Source organism: Accipiter gentilis, chromosome 27 (assembly GCF_929443795.1).
Source record: "Accipiter gentilis chromosome 27, bAccGen1.1, whole genome shotgun sequence".
In the NCBI taxonomy this organism is placed as follows: domain Eukaryota; kingdom Metazoa; phylum Chordata; class Aves; order Accipitriformes; family Accipitridae; genus Astur; species Astur gentilis.
This window is the reverse complement of record NC_064906.1, coordinates 12,159,857-12,177,781: the sequence shown is the minus strand read 5'-3', so window position 1 is coordinate 12,177,781 and position 17,925 is coordinate 12,159,857. Positions and strand designations below refer to the sequence as shown.

Here is a 17,925-nt window from a genome sequence, read left to right as displayed (position 1 = left end):
ACTTACAACAGCTTTCTCGCTAAGGTGACCTGAAACACTTCTTCCTAGAGTAGTACCGGCCCCAAAGTTGCACTGACCGAGTATTCACTGTTGCTCACTTGGCTGAGGTCTGTAGTTAGTGAGGAACAGGCTCCTGTGGCAGGCTACAGCCAAATTGCACTTTGGGTCCGAATTACATCTTTCCGCTTTGGCTGTAGAAGGAACCAAAGGAAAACAGCTTTCTTAGGCTGCAATAAGGCATTGTCACCAGCCCCAGCATGTTCGCAAAGTGACATGAAACTACGCAATGGGATAAAGAGCCGCGCATGTGGGATCTCCCACAGAACAGCCGGAATTAGCAGCTGTACGTAACAGGCTGTGGTTCCTAGCAGGTCTGTGCGCTCGTGGATCACCCGGCAAGACAAACTTGATCCAGACAAAGCAAGGGCGCGTGACTGCTTTTTGAGAAGTCAGAGCAGATGACAGGCATTTTGTATTGGATTTACACGTTTAAGCCAGCTGCAGAAGGGCAGAAAATACCTAATGACTAACACGTCAACATTTTTTCAACAAAGCTGAACTGGTGGAGCGAGTCTGTAGTGAACCGACACCTGCAATAGGTGGCCCCAACACAGCTCAACCTGCAATCAGAGCCCCAATACTCATTTTTCTGTACTACTGAACTACGCCTCTGGTCTCACCCCAGCAGCCAACAGGTTACGGAGGCCTACCCCTCCTGCACCTCGCCCCCGAAAAGCGAGGGGTCCACGCAGAGAGCAGAAGCGCAAGAATAAAGGAAGGTTTTATGTCTTATATCAAGGCTTCAAGCGGACTACACTAGTTTCTTTTTCCCGACTTACGCTTTTAAAAGCTCGGAGAACGCCAGTCTAAACAATTCATCACGCTGCGCTTCCACTCTTTTTTAACAACACCAAAAAAAAATAATAATCCAGGCTGGTGTGACAAGCTCTGGCTCGGCTCAGCTTTCCTCCTGTACCTCCCCACCACCCAGAAGGACCCCCCCCCCCCCCCAGGGCCCAGCCGCTCCTGGGGGCACCCAGGACCGACCCCGGGCACCGGCAGAGGGGCGGCCGAGGGGCGCGGGCCTGCCAGCAGCGACAGGGCCCGGCCTACGGCCGCGGCCCGCAAGGCGGTGGCGGAGGGGGGAGCGGGCGACGGCCCCGCTGCCCCCCGCCCCGGCCCTCGCTGAGGGGCCGAAACCGGGAGTCGCGAAGGGGGAGTGGGGAGGGAAGGAAGAAGAGGGGGAACCCGGCGCTCCGCTCCCCGCTACGGGCCGCGCTGCGGGCTCCTACCGGCCGGCCACGTCCTCAAGAACCGAGCCCAGGGCCCGCCGGGGGCCCGTGAAGCCCCGACCCGGCCTTCCTCTCACCTCCCCGCCGCGGGAAGCGAAACCGAAAGCAGCGGGGCCGCCCTCGGTGGTGCCCCCCCCCACCTCCGCCCCAGCCCAGCTGCCCGCCCTGCTAGCGCGGCGCCGGGGCAGCCGTTGCCCCTTCCCTCGCTGCTCCCGCCGCCCCCGGCCGGGTGAAAACCCACCCCCCTCGGCCCGCGGCCCCTCACCATACGGCGGCTGCGGCCGAGGCGAGGCCCGCGGCGGCCCCGGGACGCTGGGCGGGAAGCGGCGCGCAGGGTTCCCCCTCGGCGGTTATCGGCCCAGCCCCCGCCTGCCACACACACACCCCCCCGGTCACGGCGGTCGGGGCGATTTTCCTCATGGTTAGTTCCCTCCGTAACTCGCGGTGCGGGGCGGTGGGTCGGAGGGGCGGGAAGGGGCCGAGGAGGAGGAGGAGGAGGAGGAGGAGGAAGGGGAGGAGGAGAAGCTGCCCCGGCCAGGGAGGGAGTACCAGGCCTCGGGGCTAAGGGCTCATCGAGTGAGGAAAGTTAAATTTCTTCTTCTGAAAGAAGGCCAAAGGTTCGCGCCCGCCATCTTCTCAAGAACTTTTCTTAAAATTCCCCACAACCAACATTTTTGCTTGCCTTGACACGTAATTTAGGCAATGCCAAATTGCCAGGTGGGAACCTGGGGATACATCCCGGTCCCATAGCATCGGTCTGTAGGGGACGAATGCCGACCGGGCCGTGCCAGTGAGGCTCCTTTCTCCCCTCGCTAACCCTCACTGTTCCTAACAGCATTCAGAAAATAAGTATCTAGGAAATATTTCTGAGCCGTATTTTGAAAATAAGTGTAACCTGTTTGTGTCTGACACCAATCATTGGGTCCTACCCCGACACAGAGGACCTGCTCCCGGCAGGTAGAGCAACACCTACGAGGGCAGCCCCATATCGCTTCTGATCATTTTATCGCCGCTGACAAGAAGTGAAAAACTATCTGGCTACCTGGGAGTACCTGTAGAGCAACTACGTCACGCCATTATTAAAATAGAACATTTTTTAACTGAACCCAACAGCATTACTAGAACAGACTTAAGATCTCCAACTTATCAAAGACGAGTTTAAGTCAATTTTGATGATCTGAACAAGATTTACGTTACCTGTTCATCTGTCTGTCATTCCAGGCCCTTTTGGCTGGTTCCAATCTAATTTGGAGAAAGTCATCAGAGTCCTGTAAGTTTTGAGGAAATAAATCCTCAGCAAAGGAACAGCAACCAAAACGCTCATCTCTTACGCATTCTTGTTAGCAGCAATCAGCCAGACAATTAGTATGTATAAATTAGCCATCCACTTTGCATATACATAGTTCCAGACTGCTAGATGGGATCTTCATAGGGCAAATGGAGAATAAATTGTTGTTAGTGTAATTAAGGTTATTCAGGGGGTAAAGGATCCAAATCCACAGGATCCAGTGTCTTCATTAGTTCTGTTGCTCGCAATGCAGCTGCTGGAATGGCAATGGAGTACTGGGGAATGCCAAAGCACTAAAAAAAGCTTGCACCAAACATATATTTAAAAAAAGAGTAAAGAGGATGACACAGGCTAGCCAAGCATAGCTAGTTTGACATGGATATAGGGCAGAATCATGGAAGTGGTGACCTGGGATATAGTCATTAAATGCCAATCAACACACTTTCATAAAAAAGATTTGATTAAATGCATTTGAATTTAAGTTTGGTTGATAAAGGTAATAATGTTGATATAATAGCTTCCATCTGATTTAGAACAGTATGCTAGTCTCATAAATACAACGTGGAATACAAATTCTGCATAGTTCATAATAAGTGATTCAGCTGACAGTTCTCAAGAGAAGTAATTGTAAGTGAAGATTTGTCATAAGGTTGTCTTTTGGGGTGGTGTTATTCTTGGCCTGGTACTATCAGAAATGACGTAGGCAAAAATACCAGATCACTACTTTGCTGTTGTAAATAAAGAAAAGGGCAGGTCGCTTAGATAAACTCCTTTGAATTGCTTTGTAAGATCTGCTGACTTGTAAAAACACTCCTCTGAAGACAGTCAAATTGGAGGTTGTACAGTCAAGATAAAGCCTCAAAGCCACACCTGGAATCTGAGGGAGAATGACTGGCATGAGACAATGCTAAAGAGGACCTGGACATTATGGTACATAAGCAGCTGAACATGAGCTCCCAGAACAAAGCTCTTGCTGACTAATACTCTGAAGCAAAACCAGAGGAGGATCAGATACAACGGGAATGGATATTACCCCTGTTTATTGAACTATTATCGAAATAATGCATTCAGTTTGGGCATTTACACTTCAAAGGGATGTTAAATATTGGAAAGAGCTCAGGAGAAAGTTGTGAAAGGTGTGGAGAATGTGCGTTAATGTGACATATTTTAAAAGCAGAATCCAATGCAGGCGTGACCTTTGTCATAAGTGTACTAGTACTTGTCTGGGTTAGAGACGTTTGAGGAGTAGAAGCAGTGTTCTGAAAGCAAAACTAAAAAAAAAAAAAGAGACTAGAAATATGGCATTTCTTAATTGGCTATAGGATTAAATTGTCTGTGAATCTGTTTTGAAAGAAAAAAATGTCAGTTTAAAAAATGGAGATTTTTTCAAGAGGTACGGTAGCTCAAGCGTACACAGCTGCAATTTTGGTGCGGAATACGTTGGCAGAGGTTCTGTGCAGTGTCATATGGAGGTGGTACGACCACAAGATTACACTCAGGTCTTTCCTTTCCTTAAACTTGATGACTCCAGAAGAAAATCAAGAAGTCTACTTATCTAGCAGCAAAAGAAGGAATAGGATCCCAAGGATATTCCCAAAAAAGAAAGTTTGGTTGGTTGGGGGGGGGGGGGGTTGTGAGTTCTAACAGGCAACATCTGAAGAGCTCCTGGCACATTTCATTGTGATGTTCAACATGACGTTCATGCCTGACTGTCCAGTTCTGCTACTGTTGCTAATGTGATCTCCCAGACAACCCAGCAATGACTTCAAAGAAGTCCAAATTTCCTCAAGGAAAAAATGACAATGCAAAATGCTGTCACTCATGTAAAGATCATCAAAGGAACAAGAGTTCCACCTTCAGGTCTGGGAAAATACTACCTCTGATGGCAAAAGATAGCTCAGAAAAAAAAAAAAAAGTCACGTGTAGATGGAGTTGGACTTCCTGAATTACAGACTCAGATTTGTATTGCATGTCCATGATCAATTGTGATCTCTTATAGATTTGACAACCATGTGTATTCCTATACAGTTATCAGAGAAACTGTTCTGTATCACCAATAAATAACATAGAAGAAAATCATGGAGAGTCCTAGAAAGGCAGAGAACTGTTGTATATCTGAGTAAGGAAGAGCTTGCAGCAGTTTCTTTTTCCACATGAGATCATTCATAGGTTTCAAATACATGGATTCAGGACCAGGATCCAGATGTGCAATTCATTTAACATGCTTAACTCTATTCTCGGCAGTCTTTCCTTATACACAGACTCTCAGATAACTCATGCTGGGGATGGTATTTCAGTGAGTGCTGCTCCATAAGCATAGAACTTCCCAGATACTTACATTATGTTCCCAAGGTACTCTTTTTCCAGTAGAGCATTTCAAAATTCTGTTGCCTTTTTCAATGCATTACAGATACACTGATTTCACTGTCAAAAGGCTTGTGCTGGCAAGAACCGATAATAAAGTTTCCATTGTGTCATGGAAAATAGCCATTACTGTGTTATAGTGAACATTGCTCTCTCTCACAGTCTTTCAGGAGCACAAGGTTGTTTGGAACGAGATCCCCTTCTAACATACATCCCTCAAAAAAATCAAACTCCTTCAGTAATTCTTGACTGAGGGGTGTTTTGTGGAATATGTGGCAGCATTTTCTGAAACTGTCTTCCTGATGTAAGCGAAATACTGCGACTTGGTTTGGGGAGAAGCTGTTTGCTACTGTTGACAAAAATTGTGCTGTAGTTTTTTTACGGTTGGTGGAATTCTGATCCAATGCCCTTTTAGTGTAATTTGCTGCAAAACCATCTCAGATTTGGTTGAGGATCATTTGTATAGTATTGCAGAAAGTAGGTCTCCCAAGTGGTAATGAAACGGAAGAGTTTTATTATACATTCACTTATTCACAGCAGCAGTAACACTGAATAAGGTGTAAAAGTAGGAGAGAAAGCAATTAGGGCAAAGCAGATTTTGTTTTGAGAGAAACACTTCCTCACTGGTCGCACTGGCTATTTGGATCTTTTCCAGCGTATTCACAAGTCTCACACTGTGACCTCGATGCAGGAATGGTTTACAGTAGCTGCCATTGATCTACCCCTGCAAGTAGTGGCGCAGCAAAGCCTATAGAAAGACGATGGTAAGTACAGAAACTATCTACAACACCCGGTCCAAAAGCAGTAGGATTTCCCTCCTGACAAGAGCAGGGTGAAACAAGCATCTCTAGCTGGTGGGAGCTCGTGTTGCCAGCACTTGGGCAACATGCACCTGCAGCACGTTGCCTGGGGAACCTTAGCTGTCCACTGCTGGCACAACCAAAGGAGATAAAACATTAAAACAAGCGTTGTTGGGGTTGTGGCCCTACCTGGGAACTTCTCCATGACTGGCATTTCGTCATGATCAATGTGGTTTTTTCCCCAATGTCTTTGTGTTCCTACTGGAGCAGAAGAGGATTTCTCCCACTCAGAACTACTGATCAGCTTTCAGTACGTGCTGTAGCAAAGGTGTATCTCATACTCTCAGTTTCATTTGTAAGGTCACCTAAGCAGTTTTATTTTACTGCACTTCAGAAGAAGGTTGAGCTAACTCAGTCAAAAAGCTTTTAGTGGGACTGTCTTTTGTGCACATTCGTCTCCTGTTATAGGACCGAATTACATTGGCATCACCTTAAGCTAAATCCCTATGAATTACTCTAACTAAAAAAAAAGACTTTCCATACAGTCAGTTTTACCAACTGAAGGAAGCTGGTCCATTTTTTTGTTTATATACAAGCCCTTAGAAATTCTGTATCAAATCTTAGTGCCATTCAAGTCAGTGGTAAAATTTCTATTAAATTTAGCAGGGTGAGGATTTTGTTCTTTGTGCAAGTTCCAATGCTTCCTGACACGAGAAAATACAGACTGTATTCGGGGGGGGAATAGAAGGTGGCAAATCAACTGAACAAACATTCATTTATGCAGTTCACCCATCATACTTACCAGTAACATTCCTTTTGTAAAACCATTCAGCCTTGAAAGAGGGATTCAGAATGTCTTTTAATTGCAGACCAGAGGTGTAATATTGTCAGCTTGCATTCATAATGAGTTTATATTAAAATGTTTTTAATCTTTCTTGCTTAGTTAGGAAGGCGATGCCGATTCTGCTGCTTCTCTAACGTGCAGGTCATGAGCAACTCCCTGTTCAATAAAAACTTCAGGGAATTTCAGAAACATTAAAATTTAGAATACTTACATTCATTTCGGGTGCCTTTCCACTGACTCAATGTTACAACTCTACTTTTGAGATTTCTAGAATTGTCTTTGCCTTCCCTCTTCCTCTTTATGGGATAACAAGAAAGACACCGTTCAGCTCTGCCAAAAAAGTTCCTGGTGCTGAGAGGTGGGGCCAATAGACATGAAGATCTGTAGCCTGTCTAGTTTGGATTATGGAATATTTCTTGGCTATTGTTTTTCTAGAGACAAAAAGTTTATCAGACTGTTTCTGATTTAATATCCACATCAGACTCCAAGGCATACATCAAGTTAATCAGGAATTTACCTGTCTGTGTAATGACCTATTAATCACACTGCTGGTTCAAAGGCCGTCTATGCCATCTAGCTTTGGATTGTCTCCAACAGTGGCCACAAGTGCACGGTGAGGTTCGAGTAAGAATTGGCCAAGCGTATGTGCTAGTTCCTCCTTAAAGTTCTCCCAGCCTTCAACTTTTTTTTATATTGGGGGTTTCCTGAACCAGATGTGGTTTGTTTTCTCAGTAACCCTAGTGGATATCTCTTTCAAATGCTCACCCAGTCTCCCCTAGAAAGTAAGTAAAGCTCTTTCAGGTACAAAGTCCTTTGGCAAGGATTTTCACAGGTCTGCTGCTGTCTGTATAAAGAGGCTGGCTCTTCTGACAGCTGATTGCTGTCCAACCTCCCCATGTTACTCATTACTCTGTAGACCTCATTTCTGCTCTACGTTGTCTTTTTTTTCAGGCTCAACCACTCCTTGTGAACAGTTTAGTTCATAACTTTGATCATCCTTGTTGTTTTTCTCTGGGTCTTTTCCATTTCTGATATATCCTTCAGATAAAGGGACCAGAACTGCACACAGTATTCATTTTGTGGGCAAAACACAGATTTATACAATGTTACAACTGTATTTTCTGGTTTGTTGTCTGTTACTTTGCTAGAAATTCCTAGCATTTTATATGTCCCTGCCTCTTTTTTTTTTTTTTTTTAAACCATGTCTGAGAAGTTTTCCTGCAAGTCTCCCTTATAAGCCCAAAGTCTTGTTTTAAGTGGTAATGGCCACTGTAATGGTTAGCTACTTAGCATAGGAACGTACAATTGCACTGGAAATGATTGAAGGCAACTTAATAAATAAGACAATTGTACAATGGAATACTTTCACTTACAAGAAAGTGGTTCTTGCTAGAAGTCAGAGTGAGTCAGAAGTGAAGAGGAGGAATGGCTGAGGTACAGTTCAACATCTATTTCTAGAAACTATCTGTCATTTCTAATACGTGGCAAGCAGTATACAATTTTAAATGTAACTGAAACATTATCTTAGTAAGTCATAAAATATACTTTCTCAAATCAGAACCTTCTTTGGTCCTCTGCTGCTTTGTTTCTTTCTGTCTTACACATTTTCCAGTATCCATCAATTTCTTTGTATCTAGGGAACCCCTCATGACCTGGATCTTTACAGTGATGCTTGCTGGTATTATCTTGAAAAGTTTAAGTTGCTTCTGGCAGAAGTCAGACCCTTTTCTCTGAAAGATGCAAAATGAGAAGCTAGTCACTTAAAATTAACTCCTTCACTGTCTCCTGCTTCCTGCTAGGTCATAGGTATATCTGAGCTGTAAGGGGGAATGCTGGCGTAAGACAAATGGCTTAGGTTCACATTTCAAACGTGTTTCTTTCTTCCCTGCTAGACCGTTTTACTGTAGAGGTGCTCGTTGGCACTTCTTGAAAAAGCAAATTGATGTTCTAGTGTCAAAGATGCAAAACTGAGGGGTATCAGCTCCATTGTCAAGTTGGGTAGACCTTTTCGCTACCTTACAGGCAGTGTCGTCTATACACTAAAACTGTGAAGTGCTCAAGTTCTGTAACAGTAGGGTGGAGATGCTGCATAAACAAATGTGCATGATCCAAAGAGACTTGATTCCACAGTAAGGATTGTTTTTATAAATAATGTTTGAATCTTATTCTATTTGCTTTTAGTATGACAGTAACACTGTGAAGCCCTGAAGTTCAGTCTTGTAGAGATAAACCTACTTGAAAGTTTTGTCTCGGAGAAAGAAAGCCTCTAAAGCCTATTTTAGTTTAAAATGTAATTGAAAGTTTGATTTTCTTGATGAGTACTTTGGGGTACATGTTCAGATAGCTATGTGGAGAATTAGCTGTGCAAGTCCCATTACTGCTAATGCGACTACTAATTCCCTGCACATCATACTGAATATTTACGTCTTTGTTTAGTATTTAGATGAGCCATTAAAATATTGGTTTCTCACTGTTACAGTCATCTGTAATACAAAAAAAAAATCATAAACATGTGGAAAAGACAACTTTTCATTAAAGATGTTTAATGCTATTTAAAAGATAGCATTATTACAATTTGAATTAAACCCTAAATTGTGACTAAAATGGCTTCATTTCTTACCTCGGAAATAGTAGATTGGATTAATGTTCTGTGGGCACCATGAATGCAGATTATTTTCCTTGTGCTCTGGGTGCCACAGAAGCTTAAGAGGGGCATTAGCTTGATGCTTGGGTGGTACAGAGAATGAGTATTTTAGCAGTTTTAAATCTGGTGGCAAATACTGTCTGCAAGATGGATTTCAGTCATTTATGAATGATTCTCTTCTGTATCAGCCGCAGACAGGTAAAACACTGAGCAAAAAAACCTTTAACTGGTGTGCGACTGTGTTTGGCATCCTTGCACGTTGGTAGAATTGTTTGACTAAGAAGGCTGGATCTTATTTTCAGTCTGACTGCTTCATGCTGAGGGTCATCTCTGAGCTGGACAGCAGTCCCAAAGTGAACAGGATGGAGGTGATGAATACAGAATAGCTCTTATGAGCCTCAGGCCTCAAAAGAAACCAAGACAACATTTCTATGGATCCTAGTGCAAAGTCTGCTATTTGGCTTTCTTTTGCAAGTAGTTGCTTAGGTCTCTTAGTTGTTCCCCTAAATTGTAATTTTTAATGTAGCTGTGATTATCTTAGGGTGTTATTATGAGTTTTACTGCTCCACCGCTATATTTATTACTGACTTGTCCAGTCTCTTGCTATGTCTGGAACAGAGTTATGGCTCAACAGGAATAGTTGTCATCATTTTCCCAAGTGATACACTGAAATTTTGGAGGGAGAGGGGATCCAACACCTCAGAAGATCACCACTGTTATTCTTCTTGATTTCTCTAGAGAAAAATGATCAGCTTCCCCTCACTACTCCCCTTCACTCCTCAACATCAGGCCTGGGGAGCAAAAGGGGAATCTGCCAGTACTTTCGCTTCTAGTATCAGAAAATTTAGAGGTAAGGCCAGGACAAACTTGATGTGGAGGGTGACTAGATGTGGGGGCTGACAAGAAGCAGGGCAGAAGTGATGCAGTGCCTGAATGAGAGCTAAATACACCTGAACAGTGGGAAGAAAGCACTTTCTGCTAAGGCAGAGTGTTATTTGTCACTAAGTGCATGTGGATACAAACTGAATCATCAAATCAAGACTCTAGAAAGTAAGAGAGGGGGTAAAAAAGGTGATCACTCTGTATTAGACAATTAACACTGGGACCTTTACAAAATGGGGAAATGGTAATTCTTGGGAGATGGGTTGGATATTCATGGACATGAGCAGATTTGCTGTGGTGTATTACAGGTATTGCCAAACTGAAAGGTTTCACAGTTTTTCACTGCCTGCTACTTCATTTAATCATTTGCAGCGATGAGGAGTGACAGTAAGTGCACATACAGGAAAACCGATGTGATAATGTACATGTATGTATTGCACGGCAATTATGAATACACCAGAGGTTATCCACCATCTACTGTTACATCTCTATCTTAAGAGATAAAATGGAAGCAGAGTTTGAATAAAAAGAACAGTGGGATTTCATCAATTTCCTGCCAATGTACCAACATCTGTATTGACAGTATTTAGCAAAATTACAATATGTTGTCCAAGATCCATGTTTGGCAGAGATGGCTGATGAACCTTCAGGTAGTGTGCTGATTTATTTTTATTTTTTTTACTTAATATTTTTTTTCTGACATAGGCATTATTGCTGTGGTCTGTGACCCAGCTCCACCTTAGCTACACTGAAGGATATCAAAGACTGGACAGTTGTTGCAAACATTGACTGAAGGGTGACTTGTGTGCATAGGAAAAGGGGGAATTTTATCACCTAATACTGAAATTGCCCTGACAAGCCTTGTGTGTAGAATTTTTACCACAAACTTCCGGGCTGCAAGCCTAAATAGCACAGCCCAAACGTTCGGCTTAGAGGGGGAGTTTTAATGGCAAACTGGGCGTGCAAGGTGGGGGAGAACTATAGAGCCAAAACAAAGCAGCCAAAGCCAGACGAAAGCAAGAGGCTGAGGGCAATGGGAGTACAAGAGCAAAACCAGATTTCACCGGTGTAAAAATGGATGTAGGCGTTAGAGCATAATCCCCATCATCCCAAGCTATGAGGTACCACACGCAAAGCATCTTCGGGGTCAAAACGATTTTAAAAAAAACCCAGATGCTTGGAAAAGAGAGGCGAGGTCTGCGGCAGGGATGCGGGTGGCCCTGGTGCAGCAGGATGGGTAAAGGCAGGTTTCCTGAGGAGCGGGGTTTTGGGGCTGAGACGCCCAAATGCTGGCAGCAGAGCAGGGTTCACCTTCTGCCTTTACTTTGGTGGAGGCATCGATAGGGCTTTGACCTTTCCTCCGTTGTCTTGAAACTTGGATAAGTTTTTCTTCTTTAAAACTTCTGCTCTTCCGTTGTATTTGATTGAAAACACCCAGCAGATCCAAAAGTTCTCAGTGGGGTCTGAGGGACAGAATCATAGCATAACATAAGCTTTGTTTGCCTAGAAAACTAGGCCAGGGGAGATATTAAATAATGTCTTCATAGGTCTTTATGGAACAGGTGGCTCAGGTAGAACAATTTGAAGGGAAAAACATGTTCTTTGGATTAAACAAGATGGATTCCTGAGGTAAAAAAGCACATTTTCATGTAATTAAGGACTACGTGATAATACTTACACAGGAAGGGGGAAAAAATGTTTCTTCAGGCACAGAAGATTCTTCTTCGCTCTTTTATTTCCTAACTTCTAAATGCTTGACTACAGCTACATAACTTTTGAAACAATTTTGTGTGTGTGTGAAATACATGTATCGAGTACAGCAACTGTTCAAGTGTGAATTTATTTTTAAATAGAATTGACTCCTTGTATTAGTATAGGCGCTTTGGAAGTAGAAACATTTCTATATTATCACCATCTATCTTTTGAGAAAGAGAAGGATATTTTTACCTTGGCAATTCTGGTAGCAAGGTGGAGGCAGTTTTACAATAATCTGAATATATTTAAGGTGTGCAGTTCATTTTTGTACCTAATGAATAACTGTATGCCTGAGTGGGTGGATGGAAAATAAGAAACTCTTGGATTAGATAGAGAAGGTGATACATGTTACATTTATGCACGTAACGTATCTGCTAATATTCCAGTACATTTGATAAAGTCACTGTTAAATGCCATTTTTAATGCATGTGATGGCAATCGGTTTTCTTTGAAAACTGTGATTCCAGGAGCAAAAAAAAAAAGTCCGTACGTTTAGAAACCAATACAAGTGTTTCATCGAATTAAACCAGAAATCACATTATTTTCCAGTCGCATTTCTCCGTGGTGCTGTAGACAGAGATGAAACAGAAGCTGGCACTGGCTGAAAGGACTGTGGGCAGAGCAGGCGTTCACTGACGGGGCGACACATGATTTCTTCTGTACCAAGTGGAGTCCAGCTCCTTCGGTCTGCAGCCGCCCCACGGGGCTATGGAAGACAAGATACCAAATGCTTTGCTCGCACAGATTTGGTAATTAATAGTAAAACAATGACTAGGAATTAAGAGGGGCATTATCGAGAGAGTACCGCGGCGGTTCAACAGCCTACATCAGAGAGTCTGAGGCACAAAGTGTGAGGAGACAGGCAGAGATGTCTGAAGTTACGGAGAAGTGGGTGAAGCGAGAGTCTTCTACCCTGTTTCCATGCAAAAGGGTGGCCGGTCCAAGGGCGTCCGTCTGTCCTGCTGGCCATCGTGCGTGGGAGGTCTCAGGTGGAAGCAGGCAGCTCCATCAGGACCGTCACTGTCACCCCAGGCAGCTGCTGCCCGTCTTGCACAGCTAATCAGCGACTATAACTAAGTGGCAGATAACCAGCTGGAGTTTGGGGAAGAAGATGCTCCTTAGATACTAAAAAGTAAGGAGGACTGCAGAGCTTTGCTTCTTTCCAGCGGTCACATTCGTGACCTGGTGGGGTGAAATTTTCTGCATTCTTCAGCCTTCCCTTGGTAAAGATAGCAAAAATGGCTCCTTTATCTGTAAGGAACATCATGTGTTGATATACGTGGGGAAGAAAAACTAAGTATCCCTTGGGAATTACCTATGATGGCTAGTATGTCATTATTTTCTTTAGCCCTTCCTCCCTACGGACAACAAAAAGGGATCCTTCATTTGGAAGGAACATTTAGTGTTGATACAAGTTATCTGGGAGGAAAAGAAACATCCCTTGGAAATCACATACAACAATCAGTTTGGAATTGATTTAGTTGCTTTACATTTCTTTTTTTGCCAGATGATTTTGATATAAAATGTGAAACAAGATACCTGTAAATCAGTTCTGAAGGAGCCCTGTGGCCTTGGAGCTGATGATAGTCTTTCCTGACCATGTGCTATGCCTTTCAGAGAGATTTCATTCAGCCTATGTGTTGGCTTCCACTGCATGTCTTATAAATGGTAAAATCATCTAATTCAGCATTAATCGATTGCTGTATATTGATACAGAAAACAGTGCATTGCAGCATTCTTATCCTTTGTGCAGAAAAAAGCAACATTTTTAATGAGAAAGGAAAAAGAAAGTATGACAATAAATTCAAGAGGCTGTTCATTTAAATAGCTTCTAAATGAAACATTTGCATTTTGTGAATAAATCTACATCCTAATGTCTGATATCTGGAGCAAATCTTGACCCACGTTGGGTATCTTCATGCTTGGGAGATAGATCCAGTTATGAGGGTAAATCTACCACCTTGCACATGTTTGGCTCTCAGTACTCTTTTCTCAACACATGATCGGATCTTAAATTCGGTGCTCAATATTTCGTGGTTCATTTCATATTTCATGAGTGAATCCTGGGAAGGGGACAAAGAAAAGGGAAAACATATATGCTATTTCTTGGCTTTCAGGTCCCATGTAAAGAAAGCTGATATCCACGCCTAGTCCCCTTTACCAAAATAAACTTTCTCCAGAATATGCACACACTTTTGAAATTCAGAAATAATTTCAACTTACTGAAATATTAATTTTAAATGCATTGCTGTAGGATAGTACAACAAAGGATGAAGCATGGGAAGGGGGAGAGAAGAATTATAGTATAAAACAAGGCAAGTACCTGGGAAAAAGGTGCATGACAGAGACCAACAGCTCTACTGAAGACTTTCCTATTTTCCTGTTGGTTTGGAAGATGCTCTCTCCAGTGGAATAGTTGCCTTGGCCACAGCAAGTGGGGGGCTGCTGCCCAAACTCAGCACTCTCATAATCTATGCAAACTAGCTAAATCCCAGTCTCAGAGGGGACTAGCAATTTTTAAGCAGGGCTAGATTTAGCATTTTCAAGTCTTCAGATCATTTCCCTTTTATCTCAGACAGACCTGTGGTCACGCCAATGTGCAGAAAGCATTACTTAAGGTTTAAGGTGGGACTGGTAAACTGATGTTTGTAGATGAATCTCAACTGATTTATTTAAAATTTTGAGAGGTGCGTGTGAGAAGGAGAAAGATCTTTAGATCATCCTTGCTTCCTCTGACTGATACCCAGCTGTTACGATTTTTGAAACCTGGTGGTTAGTTTATTTATGTTTTCAAGGTTGCCTATGGAAAAAAATAATAGAGACAGAAACTTGATTTTTGGATGACACACCTCCAAAATTGATGGTGTTTAGGATGCCTGTCACTGAAAAGGTAGCACTTGAAATAAATTGCAAGTGCAATGCATATCAAGATAAACCTCAGAATTTTCCCACATATCCTGAAAAGTCTGGAAAAAGAGATGGGTGCCTGGGGCCCTTCTTCGGCATCTGTTTGCCATATGTTTTCACTAAGGAAATGAAATAAAATGTTAGAAAATCTGCAAGAGGTAAAATGTAGGAGGCACCAAACTAAAATTAGCGAGGCTTACAGGGACACTGGACAGCTGGGTCTTCATGGGCTCAAAATGGAGTATAGTTAATGCAATTTTTACCAAGTGCTTCTGAAGCACAGCGGTATGGGTCCTCACAGAAACCATATCTGATCCATGGATCTCCGCCAGTCCCACAATATGGAGGAAGACTAGATTGATTGCGTACAGGCAGATACAGGATAGATTAGAAATGTCAACAAGGTAAAAGTTGCAAGTGTACACGGTGCAGGTGTCAGCCTTGAAGGGAACATGTCATGATACCGGGCGCAGACTAGTATGAGATAACCCTAAGGAACAAAAAAGTAATGTGTACCAACTGATACAGACCACTGGCAGTGAAATAAAGAGAAAAGCTGAGTGCTCAACTAGATGAGGAACGGCTGGAAAGACAAAGTAGCCTGAGGGAAAAGTTGCTGAAGAGAGGCTTGCATGGAAATTATGGGAGCAAAAGAAAAGAAAACTTGGAGCAACAAGTGGGAAACATTGCCATAAATCTGAACATAAATATGTACAGTAAGCTGCATAACTGTATATAAAAGCTGTACACAAAGCCTATTAAACCTATTAAAAGCTAATACACATATGTCCTTCAGAAAATGAACAATCCATAATCTTTTATTAGTACTGTGGCTATTGACGTTATTGCTCAGCTCTAGATTTTGAACTGGCAAAACTGGAATACCTATGTTGAAACTAATTGAGACAGTGGTTTGCACCAGAAGGAGAATTGGGTCTTGCCTGTTTGCATGGAACCCTTACCAAGACAGTGTGTGAAGAGATACTCCTGCTCGTGCCTGAAAATAGAGTAACTGGTTGGGTCAGCAAAGCAATATTAGCGTACATGTTGCTAGGACTGGATGAATCATTCATTGTGAACGGATTATAGGATAATTTTAGCTTTTGTTGTTGTTGTTCTCAAGTCATTCGTGAGCTGATCTTGATTCTTTCTGATAGGCTGATTTGCAAAGGCCTCACCTGAAGATTTAGAAGGAAAGTACTCTCTATGTCTGTGAGTTGTTAACTTTAACTATTGGTCACTTCAATTGCATTGCGTTTTTTCTGCTCCATGATTAATTACTGGAGTTTGGATACTGAATTAGAGCATGATTAGTGAACAGAACATATTCTTAATTATGCATGAATAGTCATGTTTGTATCTGAGAATTCAGCTGAAAACAGACATTCCCAACAAGTTTATGCCAATAAAAATGAGACATAAGGAATAAAAAGGAGCATGAAGCTGTCAAGGAAAGATACATTCAGAATTTGAATACAATTTCATAAACTTGATTTTTGCACCGTTTATCATGTTCTAAATTTTGGCTTGTCATCGATGCATTTAAGAGCTCCGGAGTGCCCTTCCTAGATCTGACTTAGATTTGCAGGTTGGTCTACAAAGTTGTCAGGAAACTATAGCTCCCCCTCATTCGGTGCCAGAAAAAAAACCATCAGGCAACTCAGGCTGACCTTGCGCATAAAGATCATGAAAGCTCATCCCTAAACTGAGCCCTACAACTTCAGACACACTGGAGCATTCAGACTGCCAGGCCGAAGTCATTAGGTTCCACCGAGGCTTGTATCCCCTGCCATCGTTGGGAAGTAATTAGCTGCACTAGTTTCGACTTAATATATGATGATCCATATGTACTTCTCTGAGTCCCTGCTCTGAAGTGAGTTTTCGGTATTGTGAGATTGCATTTCGTGCTCCTCAATACATGTCCTCACATCTCCGTACAGTTTTTTAATGTGCTTTTTTAATCAGGCAATTGAGATCACTCTCTACAAATTGCCTGTTCTCCTTGCTTACCATCCCACTTGTTTTGTATCCTCTGCAAATTTAATCAGTGGAAACTGTAGCAATGACAAAATCATTCACTAATAGACTGATAGGAACCAATTCCCAAGTTATATCCTTTTAGTTCCATATAATGTGATGTTAAAAATCCATGGTTAAATGATTTGAAGACAGAGGCTTATGAACATACTGTATGAACAGAGTTATCTTTGTGAACCAGAGCAAAAGCTGTGAACAAAAAGGTAACTGAAGAAGATAAAATAAAGAAGGCTTGTTTTACAAGACCTGCATTCCATGAAATCACATTGATTATTATTAATTGCACCTTAAGTGCTCAATTCTGTGTTGGTGGGCTTCTAAATGAAAATTCTCGTTATGTGTCCAGGTTCAGCATCTGACTAACAGATCTATATTTTCCTGGATCATGTCTCTGCTCTTTTTTAATATTTGGAATAAGTTGGCTATGCAAAGATCTTTGAGATCTTTCCTGTTTTCCGTGCTGCTTGTTTCCCTCTAGGCTGCTTGATTCGTACATGTGTAATTGCAGCTGACTCTGCATCATATTTTTCTTCATTCTGGATGCCAGGTTTTCTGTTCCATCTACAACATTTTATTGGACAGATTTATCCTTCTGCTTCCTTCTGAAATCAGAAGAGAAATAGTGATGAACACATGTGTCTTTTCTGAGCCTTTGTTCAATATTATAATACCTGTTCCTAGCAGTGGACCAATATTTGGTGCAGAAATTTTTTACTCTAATGTGTTTCTCATATGTTCCTTCTAACTATGTTTCCCATCGATCTTTTCTTATATGGCTGTTTTCAGCAGAGTACATTTTTCAAAATTTGCAGTTTATTGCTATTATCCTTTTTTGCATTCTTTATATTTTGATTGCTAATGTTTGACTAGCATTTCTGCATCTTCTATATTTCACAAATTCTTTCTTCCCCAGCATGAATTCTTTTCTACTTGCAAATTTGTGGCTTTTTTTTTTATATACCCAGTAGAATGTTCTTGAACAATTTCCAGTTCCTATTAATATTTCCCACATTAAATTGATGTTCCTAGCTTGTTAAAGCAACAGGTTTTTTTACACTTGGACAAATTGTCCCTTTCTGTTTCTAACTGGTATTGCATTCAATGCGCATGAA

At 42.2% G+C, this 17,925-nt stretch overlaps 1 protein-coding gene across 6 annotated transcripts in view; it reads right to left on the bottom strand.

The window, feature by feature from the left end:
- Window positions 1-1,761, bottom strand: part of STX17 (syntaxin 17) — a 37,165-nt gene extending 35,404 nt beyond the window's left edge. The window contains exons 1-3 of one of the 6 annotated variants that reach the window (XM_049830486.1): window positions 1,293-1,397; window positions 840-896; window positions 78-191 (exon numbers count right to left, since the gene is read on the bottom strand). The gene's annotated coding sequence lies outside the window, so the exon portion shown is untranslated. The other 5 variants (XM_049830487.1, XM_049830488.1, XM_049830484.1 and 2 more) reach the window with 5 other exon arrangements.
- Between the last annotated feature and the right edge of the window lie 16,164 nt (window positions 1,762-17,925).